This window comes from Sinocyclocheilus rhinocerous, unplaced genomic scaffold (genome assembly GCF_001515625.1).
Source record: "Sinocyclocheilus rhinocerous isolate Xijiao unplaced genomic scaffold, SAMN03320098_v1.1 scaffold20, whole genome shotgun sequence".
In the NCBI taxonomy this organism is placed as follows: domain Eukaryota; kingdom Metazoa; phylum Chordata; class Actinopteri; order Cypriniformes; family Cyprinidae; genus Sinocyclocheilus; species Sinocyclocheilus rhinocerous.
This window is the reverse complement of record NW_015640468.1, coordinates 1,417,119-1,428,782: the sequence shown is the minus strand read 5'-3', so window position 1 is coordinate 1,428,782 and position 11,664 is coordinate 1,417,119. Positions and strand designations below refer to the sequence as shown.

General features: G+C 37.0%; 1 pseudogene; it reads left to right on the top strand.

The window, feature by feature from the left end:
* LOC107753171 (docking protein 2-like) overlaps window positions 1–8,692 on the top strand; it is a 17,223-nt pseudogene extending 8,531 nt beyond the window's left edge.
* Window positions 8,693–11,664: the final 2,972 nt, after the last annotated feature.

Here is an 11,664-nt window from a genome sequence, read left to right as displayed (position 1 = left end):
AGAATGTTATTTTAACAACATAAATTATTATACACAGCAGCAAGCCATCTGTACATAAAAAAACAACAACTCTTAATCTATAACTAACTAACTGAGGCATAATGATATTGGAATATAATTGCAAAGACCCAAAAGGTAGGCAAAAGTAAATAATGTTAAGCTGTTATTAGTACCAAGTTTATGAAACAGAATTGTTTTATTACAAAAATATATACCCAGGAAAGTTATTTTTACACAGAAGGCAAAAACTTTAATCTAAAAATTAGCTAAAATGTTATATTATATCAGGGTTGCCAACATTGGTTGCCTGGCTGGAGTGAGATACATTAATATATAACACACACAAAAATACACACTGCCCTTTACCCACTGTTTGTCTATAGTGTCATTTTTTTAAACACTTAAAATATTTTGAAGCCTATATTATTTTTTAACTCTACAGTTGTGCAGTAAAATTTACTTCAAAGATTCACTTTTCATTCAAGATGATGAAAAAAATGGCCAAAAATGTGTCTCCTGGTGGAAAACAAAGACTTAAGATGAAAATGACATGAAATTAGCATTATAACCAGTAGATGGCAGCAGAGGATCACTCATCAGCTCAGCTGACATTTCCACTCCCTAGTTTTTGTGACATCTTGCTTTTGGATTTATTATAAAATTACTATTATACCATTTTTTTGTACTTTTACTGTACTAAAGTAAGTATACGGTAGAAGCTGATATATATTCAGCCAACACAGTTGCTGCTGAATTTACTCTGCATCACTTAATGCACAGCTCTATTTTGACATTGGCTTGTCAGATAATTAATTCCGTCCATTGCTACAATATTTATCACTGTCAATCATAGCAATGACTCGTGGAACAATTTAGCAGATTGACTCGCGTAATTTTTTACACTCGCGTTATTTGTCATCCCTGAAACAGACTAACAAACCTTTTCTTCAAAATGTAAATGGATTATGTGAGAAACCTTTTTTCTTGTTATAATGGAAAGATCTGCGAGCGCGTAGAACTCCGTAAACTTGTGAAAACAATTAGTTCAGAGCGGATTCTGACTAACCTACAGTAAACACCTCTGATCTGATTCTGATCTGATTTGTGCATGGCGCGCCACTATGGAAATGATAAGATGACATGTATAGATTATTTAATTATTTATTAATGCGTTTTTGTATAATTACCATTGCCATTGACACAATATATCACCAAAAAAAATAAAAAAATCGGCAGCGGCTATTTGCACTGTGTAAATAGCGAAGATTATATTTACACTATGTTCAAATAGCAGGATTTTACTTTTTGCAAATAGTGGCAATTATCTGCACCTCAGTATTATAGTACATTATAAAACAGTATGCAATAATAACTTATTGAGTGTAAACTTTAAATTTAATTCAAATTATTAAATGGATGCCACCTTATTGGGACAATAAGGTGGCATCCCTCCCTACACCTACCCTAACCCTACCCGATACTTTATTTTCAACTTTTTGATTATTTCCTTCATCTTCATTGAAAATAAATTTCAATGTTACATTTTTCTGATGTGATTTGAAATTTGAAAAGGGAGAAAAAAGTTTGCCAAAATGTGGATTCGAACCCGGGTCGATCGTGTCAAAATGAGCAAGTCACACGTTTTACCATCTGCGCCACTGGAGCTGATGACTGTTGGCTGTCTTTTGTGTAATGTTCACTAGCCGAATCACACGTTGGTGGGCGGAGTTCGTGTAAATAGACTCTGCCAACAAGGCGGGCTATTTGCACTTAGTGTAAATAGACACTCCGAAAAAAATCAAGCCATTTCATGTACTCTTGGGGGCCCCCTGGTGGCCACGGGGCCCTAAGCAGCCCCTTAGTTCACTTATGCCTTGGGCCGGCTCTGGGCAAAAATCAAGCTTAAATGGATTAGACTCACTGTTAAAAAAAAAACCTTTTACAACTTAATGCTGCCTTGAAATTTAAGCTTAGTCAAATTGAAATATGAAGTTGGTGAAAACGTCTTAGGTTACTTATGTAACCATGGTTCCCTGAGTAGGGAACGAGACACTGCGTCCTCTAGGTTTCTTGCCATGCTGCGGACGCAAGCTTCAGACGAAGAAGTGAATGATGTGTAGCTCCCGGCGCTTATTTATACTATAGTCGCACCGGTAGTGACGTCATGGCTGTCGCCGGCCAACGAGTTGGTGTTTTTTCAATGTATGCTTCAGACACGGGTCATGACGAGGCATTCCCCATAGCGACCCCTAGAGGACGCAGTGTCTCGTTCCCTACTCAGGGAACCATGGTTACATAAGTAACCTGAGACGTTTTGCATGAGTAGGATGAATCCATTGAACTTTGCATTTTCTTCAGTCTTGGTACTTGTTTCTTCTTCCATCTGTTCAGTTACATTGAGCAAATTGAAAAAGAGGCAAACAGACTATCAAACAAATACACAAACACAAAATAACCGAAACACGTCCCCAAAGATGGAAAAGACAGATAGAAGTCCTCAGTGGACATGTTCCACATTGTGGCTTTCAGCAAGATGACAGTCAGGAGAAGTGGAAGTATAAAACATATATCACTGATGCAGCACAGGTGCCAGGCAATCTGCCCCAGCCAGTCTAACTTCATTGGGCATTTGAACACAACCCTGACTGTTTAATCATGGATGATTATGTTACTATATTTGCCTGCATTCAGAAATGGCTTTCAAATGATCTCATTACTCTAATTGACTTATTTCTGTCCGCAAAAAGTTGGCCCATGTGTCTGTGTGAGCTTCAGCATTCTGTTGCATTCTTTCCGCTCTGGAATGCGTCGGGCTTGAGGGAATTTCAGATTCAGACGCTTTATCAAATCCATCTGTTTCAATTTAGTAAATTACAATTTACAACCCTTTATTTTAGTAAAGGGTAACAGGGTGCGTGAGGAATTCAGCGATCAGAAGGGAACTGTAAGGCTGTAAAACTACTGCTTATTTACAGTACATACAGAGATGTTAACGCCACGATTCAACCTTTTCACAACCAACACAAAATCATCAATGAATCAAACCCTATGGAGAAATTAGTGATACTGACAAGCTGTAAACCACATCAAATAGCAGCAGATCACGTAGTATATGAAACCACATGCCAGATTCTAAAACAGTAGTATTAGGAGGTCAGAAAAGCATCACTCATCTTGACTCCGCCAGTTTATTTCTGATGCCAGATTCGTCACATTAGTAAAATCAAAACATAAAGCTGAACAGAATAAAATTACACTACAATTAAAAAGGGGTTGGTTGGTGAGATTTTTTAATGAATTTGAATGTCTCTTATGGTCACCAAGGCTGCTTTTATTTGAACATATATTGTGAAATATTATTACAACTTAAAATAACTTTTTTTATTTTAGTATATTTTACATTTTAACTAATTTAATTTATTTTCAGCATCATTACTCCAGTCTTCAGTGTCACATGATTCTTCAGAAATCATTCTAATAAGCTGCTTTGCTGCTCAAGAAACATTTCTTAGTATTATAAGTGTTGAAAACAGTTGCAAAAGAACTGCTTTTATTTGAAATTGAAATATTGTCTTTACTGTCATTTTTAATCACTTTAATGTGTCATGATAAAGGAATAACTTACTGTCCCCAAACCAATATTATTTGTTGTTTAAAAAATATCAGTCAATGTCACAAATGATTACTTTGTGATTTATAACAATACAAAACAATGTAAAAGCTTTGCCATGATGAATCAAGAAAGAATATTTTGTGACTAAAACACTATATTTGGAATAGATAGGGGTTTTTCTGGCTGATGGTAACCTTATGCTTGCGCAGTAGCTGGTGGATAGCGACCTCCTGCTAGCAAATCTGATTGGATGCCAGGAAATCCTCCACCTGATAAAATCCTCTGTTTATGCCACTTTTAACACAGTGGCTGCACATCTCACACTGAAAGAGCTCTCAGACTTCTAGACCCCACTCTATTTATGTCTACATGAAATGCATTGTTTGCATCAAATGTATGTACCTATACGGATTTACAACCTCCTGAACAAAGCACACACCTGGAGGGAGAAAGAGAGAGAGAGTTATGCAAATGAGGTCATGTGGAAAGTAAGTGGAAATGAGGGGTTACAACCACAAAACAGTTGCTGTGAATTTGGTGCATTGCCAAATGTAGAGCAAAACAGAGAGAGAGAATCTTGCATATGAATCTTGCCACTTGTTGCTCATGACAACAGGATGTAAATGTGGAAATGAGTCTTATTTTTTTTACAATAGTCTGTATATAGTGTGGCTTTTTTGTTCTTTGCGGGAAGTGCCACTCTTTCATTTGCTGAGAGGTGTGGAGTGTTTGCTTCTGACAGCTGCAAACAGAAGCTAGCATTGTCTTTGCAAAGGCACACTTCCTCTCAATGAAGTTTGACTGTGGCTGGAGTAGCCACGTTTCAAATGGAAAAAAAGATACCTCCAAACCACATTGCAGTCTTTGTCATTCTCTTTGTCTTTCTCTCTCTCTTCCCCTTTCTAGTAGGATTATTGGCATAATTACGCAAACGAGTTTTGGTGCTTAGTAACAAAGGGCTAGAGTAATGCTTGTAGTGTGAGCTATAGTCTCGTGGGCAGCGCTCTGACATACAGCACAGCTGCGCCTCGCGATCCGAGGTCAAGTCCCAGCTCCAGGTCCTTTGCTGATCCAGTTCCCTTCTCTCTCTTTCATCAAATATTAGATGAAAACCCTAAATTAAATACAAATTTGAAATGTTGCCCTGGCAGCTATCTGAAATAAGTTCAAACACTAAGATTACTAACTTGAATAACACTGAAATTAAATGGAAATAATAACAAATAAAAACGAAATGGTAATATTTATAATAATAATAATAATAATAAAATCTAGAACTAAAATGAAAACTAGAAATATAAAAATAAAAGCCAATTACTACAACAGTACAAAACTACAATAGCATCTAAATAATATTACCATATCAGTTGTTTGTTGAAGTGTTTTGTTTTTTTTCCCACTCCTTATGTCAAGATAACAAACTTTCTTTGAAACTTTTTATCATGTCTTCAGCATATATTTTTGCTACATTTTTATTCATGCTTTTAACAGTATTTATAGATTTTATTCTTTATCCTTGTTCCAGGCCAAGACTTTCTATCGTTTTTTTTGTTTTTTTAATTTATTTATGAATGAGTGAATGAATAAATGATATTCATCATTACATTTAGATAATCATAATAGTTAGTTATAGTTAAAATATTGCAGTGACAGAATATTTTATCGTGTATAATTCCCACTCAAACTGTAATGGTAAGGCTTAAAATAAAATATTAAATAAAATAGATATTTACATCATTTTTAAATGAAATATCTAAGTAAATATTTAAATGTATGAATAAATATTGAATTAATTGTATTTCGGATACAAAACATTTGTAGGATTAGCAAAAACAAAAACACCCAGATATTGTTTTTTCTATTTATTTATTTATTTTTAAATTCTAAAGGATAATAACAAAATGATATATTTCAGAGTAATTTTAACTATACTGATATGAAATGCTATTAAATCAGACTTTGAAAAACATCCACATTTGCATTAAATTTATGCAGAGCCTGAATTAATACGTAGCCCACTGTTCTGGGTCGACTGTTTTTGGACTGAATGGCATAAGCAGACAAATCTCCTTCTGACACTTCACCTCAGGAAATTAATAGAGTTTCATCAGCCATGTCTGCTCCGGTGTAGAAAAACATCTGCATGGCGAGCCCTTTAATAGACAATCCCTCTGGAGCAGCAGCAGAATCGTGCGCGCCACACAGTTCACCCTGCAGCTCAGCAGTAACAAATGGGGTGTTGACCTTTCTTAACCTGGAACATCTAATAAGATGCTTGTTTCTCAGCAGTGCTTGTGCTAAATCTGTACGCTTGTGTGAAAAAACAATTATATTGTGTACATGTCACTTCAAAAGAAATCTGCTTTGAATATGTGAGAATGTAACCTCTGATACGTACCATCTGCTTCCAAAAAGACTTGAAATAGGTGAAATCAGTATATGAATTCACGGAGAAAAGCATTTTATATAATTAGACACATTTATGATTATACATAACCATTTGTGTTTACATATCAGATGTAGTTTGTTTTTAAAATGTATTTTGAAAGATGCAATTGCTCATAAGCCTTTAGAAAGCAACAGGTGTGCTGAATCCACTGTTGTTTTTCATCTGAAAATCAGTGTCAACTGGTTGACATATGTTGTGTTCTTTTGGCATATTGTTTATGTAAAGCTTCTCCTTCCTGTTGTCTTCAGCAATGAAAGACTTTAAGGTGACAGTGAGGCGCACAGAGGCTTCTGAGAGGTGCAGCCTGAAAGGAACAGTGCTGTTACGGACTGATTTTGATAGCCTCCTTCTGAAGGAACCCAAGGCCGGAGAGGTTCTCTACTCTTGGCCCTACCGCTTCCTCCGCAGGTTCGGACGAGATAAGGTATGACTTTGACAGTGATCTGCAGTCATTCATTTAATATTTGTGAGGCCATCAGGGTGTGTGCTCTCTGTTATTCCTAATGCCCCAGTAGAGCAATGGGGATATTATACTGTAAAAAGACTGTCATTTGGATTACATGTTATTGTGATGTCCAGACTCCCTTGTAATTAAATTAAATTAAATTAAATTAAAAAAATTATTTAAAATAATAATAAAATTATTTTTTTCCAATCTCTGTGCCCACCAGAAAAATCCACGATCAAAAAAAGTTCGTCCTGGCAGGCAAATATATTGCAGTCAGACGGGGAGGCCTTGTTAATCCTTGTTTTGTTTTGTTTTTTAGCAGGGAAATACTTCATAAACCATCTCTAAACTGTGTTCTAATTGTTTTTTGTGTGCTAACCAGCTATAAAGGTACACTACCATTCAAAATTATTTTTTTTTCAATTATAATTATTCATCAAAAGTGTATTCAATTTATGAAAAGTGACAGTAAAGACATTTATAATGGTAATGTAATAAACAAACAAACAACAACAACAACAAAATATATTTCAAATAAATGCTGTGCTTTCCTTTTATCAAAGAATCCTGAAAAAAGTTATTATATTATTATTATTAATGATAATAATAATCTTTATTGAGCAGCAAGTCAGCATATTAGAATGATTTCTGAAGGAACGTTTCACTGAAGACTGGAGTAATGATCACAAGAATAAATTACATATTAAAATATAAATATAAACATTACATATTAAAATATAAATATAAAAATACATAAATATAAAAAAGTTATTTTAAATTGTAATACTATTTCACAATATTACTATTTTACTATGCTTTCGATCAAATATATACAGCTTTGGTAAGAATACAAAACTTCTTTTAAAAACATTTTATAAAATCATTCTGACCCCAGACTTTTGGACGATAGTGTACATGCATTGAGTTGAATTAAATTGAAATTAAAATCTCAACAAAGCATGAACAGTTGTACTAATTTTACTACTAATTAAACCTATTATTTCTCAACAAACAGGCAACATTCTCCTTTGAGGCTGGGCGAAGATGCGACTCTGGAGAAGGCAACTTTGAGTTCGACACAAAGCAAGGAAACACCATCTTTCAATCTGTAGAGGCCGCCATCAATCTACACAGAGTCAATTTACCTCAGAAGCAGATATCAAGTGGGGAGCGAGATACCATCCCCTCTTCACCTCGAATGAGAGCTGTGGCAGAGGAAGCGGGTATCTACAGTGTGGTGACTGAGGGAGCAATCAGAGACGGACCCAAACAACCCCAGAACCCTCAGCAATCCAGACTTGAAATCCCTGCAGAGAAGCTTCTGACCGGAGTCAAGAGCCTGACCCTGGACACCAGGCCTCCGCCGCGTAAGAGCCAGGTCAAGAACTTCCGCAGCTGTCCTTTGGTCAACAGTGAGAATGAGATGTATTCCCGGGCCATGGCACTGGATCCAGATCGGGGAAGTCCAGGGGAGAAGAGAGAACCAAAAGACCGCCGGTCCACATGCTCCAACCCTGAGGACTCTGACTACTCACTGCCCTTTGACACCATTGCCAAGAATGTTATGGGAGACAATTTGTCCGCATCAAACCCTCCACCCATGTTTGTAGAGCCCAGCTGTGAAAATGACAAGAAAGGCAATATAGAGAACACAGAACCACTTTATGACATCATAGATGAAACTGCTATCAGAACCCGTTTCCAAAACAGAAAAACACATTCTTACAAAAGAGTGGAGCACATCTATGATGAACCAGAGGGTTGCGGTGTGGCCCCAAGTGGGTCTCCATCGCTCTATGATGAACCGGAGGAGGTCAAAGGTCATGCTTGGAAGATGTTGGGCACAGTAATGGATCCGAGCGGTCACGAGTATCCATACAACGCTTCTGTCGACGACTACGCGGTTCCTAAACCTCCCAGGAGGGCCTTGCTGTCAAAGCAGGACAGTGAGGAAGAGGAGAGTTCACCGTACGATAACATCATGGTGAAAGGAGTGCAAAAGAATAACTAAAGACTGCTCCAGAATCTAAAGAGGACAATGAAGTTAAATATAAGCGAGTGTGTGAATGAATGAATGAATGAATGAATGAATTAAATATTTAATCAGTTAATGTGCATAATATGGATCAACACGATCTCAGGGCAATTTGTACATATTTAACAAGGTGGCTCATTCGTACGAATTTGTACGACCACAATTTGTGAAAAATCGTATGTATTTTATGAGGTGGCAAATTCGTAGGAATTCGCCCCTAAACGTAACCGTCACAGAAATCCTACAAAATTGTATGAGTGAGGTCGTATGAATTAGCCACCTCGTAAAATACGTACGAATTGGCTGCGAGATAGCGTTGTATGGATAATAGTTATCAGAGTGCTTTATTGTTCTTCAAAAAGCTGTGATCTGCAACACATATCATCATGCTGGTCAATATGATTAACAATTCAATTCCATTCCAACATTAACTCTCTATGGGTAAATCACTGTAGCTTAACTTTAACCAAATGCGCTAAAATTGCGCTGTAACGCAGTTTCAATTGTGATTATTTTAATCCCAGACTCACCTTCTTTATGTAAATTAGGCTCGTTATAGATCGCACCTTAATCACAACTGGCATTGCTGTTTGCCATTGCGATTATCATTGAGTTATCTATAATGAGCCTAATTTACATAGTAAGGAGACATGTATTTAAAAAAAAAAAAAAAAAAGAATATATGTTAGTTAAACTGGTTAAACTAAATTGCGGGTCTGAATAATTTTTTTAACGAATACAAGTTCATGTGATCAGTATAATGCAATGTTAACTGCACTGGCAAACAACAATGCGTGTTGTGAAAAAGGTGCAGTCTATAATGAGAGTTTGCCCTTAAGAAAAATTGTAATGAACTGCACAGCGCTATTTTAGCACATTTAGCTGATTGCAGGTGTTCTTTAAAAAGTCAAAAGTGGGCTTGTGTAAATAAAATTTAATGAAAACATATTTGCATGATGAATATAACGCAGCAATTATTGCAATGGCAAATAGCGATGCAAGTTGAGAATAAGGTCCAGTCTATAATAAGCCTAATTTAAAAAGAAGCGTGCTCGTGCGTATTCACTCTTATTCAAGAATATTCACAGTGCATCGATACATTAGCACATTTAGCTACTGGTTAAACTGGATTGTGGGTGATCTTTAAAAAGCTAAATGCGTGCACATCCAAATAAATGCCTGGATATTTCACACTTCACTATTTCTTGGCGAATAAATGTTCACATGATCAATAAAGCGCAACGCTAATCGCACCGGCAAATAGAGATGTGTGTTGTGATTGTGAATAAGGTGCAATCTGTAATGAGCCTAATTTAAATAAAAAGATTTAAACATCACATTTTTTTTTCACAAATCACATTTAGTCATTAAATAAACTTTTTGTGGGTGGTTAGCACATAAGACAGGTTTTTGCTCTAGAACACAGCAGGCGAAAAGTGACGCTACTGTTTAGCATCACCAATTCAGCGCATTTAGCTAGAGGTTAAACTGGATTGTAAAAAGCCAAAAGTAGGCTTGTCTGATTATATAAAATTTGATGAATAAATAATCACAATAGATGTAACATTCTATGCACAAAACGTTAGCTTTTTAAAGAACCAATTCAGGCCTCGGAATCTGTATAGCAGGTTGTTGTAGTCTGCTGTATTCTCCACAACCTAGCGCTTAGAATCAACCCTGAAGATGGGCATTTGCGTTCAGCACAAATTCTGTGGACGTGTTTGCACTGTTAATTGATTTGCATAACCACAAACAGCTGAAACAGTTCTATCAGCAGGCGCAGTGCATTCTTAGTGAATTCCACACTAAGTGTCCTAATAGCATACTGCTGTATCTACTATGACCTTCACTATCTACAAAGACGTAGTTGATTTTATTCAGAGTAATTTAGCTTTGGTTGAACACTGCCCTTTTTTTGTTCTCATTTCTACGGGACTGTGATGAGAGCTCACAGGTAATTAAAGTCCTGCAGATCTCTCCCAAAATGGATGACGCCCATCACCCAGACAGCAACATAGTTTTGGCCCAGATCCGGCCCACATCTGGCCCATGTGAAATCCATGCCGGCCAGATGTGGGCCGGATCTGAGCCGACACTGCTTGCTGTCTGGGCACCTAACCCTCTGCTTGCTAATGATGGACAAGGGAGTTCCGCCAAGTGTCATTGTATTATTCAGGCCAGACTCTTGTCTTTCCCTCTCACAGGCTTCCTATTTTGAGGAACACATGAATAATAATAACTTGACTTACAGAGGGAAACTGGGGCACTGTTAGGATGCTGCTGGGCTCCCTGCCTGCCACGGTTCATGAGTCCCACACAGTCTCGAGACTTTTAAATGTCTGAAAACACTTTACAGCTTTTATCACTTCAGTTTCTTTCTTCTTTCAGAGCATTCCAGAAACATGAACAGCATCGCACATTGTTTGTATGTATTTTACTGTACATTGGCCACGTTTTAAATGCACACAGCATATTGTTATCATTGTAATTAGGCTGGATATAGTTCAAAGCATACATGAGGGCAATTGAAAGCTATCTGCTGCCATCAGACTGAAGAGAGATGTGGTGGCAATCTGCTACTGAAACATTTTAGCATAGTTTTGCAACTCATTAACTGAGTAAACTGGTGCAGACTTAAGACATCATTACAGTACACACTGATGCACTTATTCCAGATTTGGGAGTCTGCTGTGAGATGAGCTCTGCATAAATGCTGAAAAATATGAAAGCTTTGCTAAGCACTGACTCTATGGCCTAGTTCTTTGTTGTGTAAAATAGGTTGTTGGACAGCAGGGGGCACTGTGTCTCCTCAATAGCGAGCCTCTGCAATAACACTGCGTGGTTGGAGTCATGGTGTGCGTCGTTGTGAGAGAGTCGAAAGCTTCAGGGGGTGTTGATTTTTTGTTAATAAAAACGATTTTCTCTCTTATTGTTGCACAGAAGTCGACTTGGAGTATTCAGTGGTATGCTTAAAATTAATGGGCAAAAATCAACTGAAATGTGCTTAGTGTTCCTTTACTGAATAAATAAGAGTGCTGCAAGCTTATTTTTGGTGAAGATCATGAGCCTCGTGCCAAGTTATGTTTCATGCCCACGATTTCTTTGAACCAGACTTGACA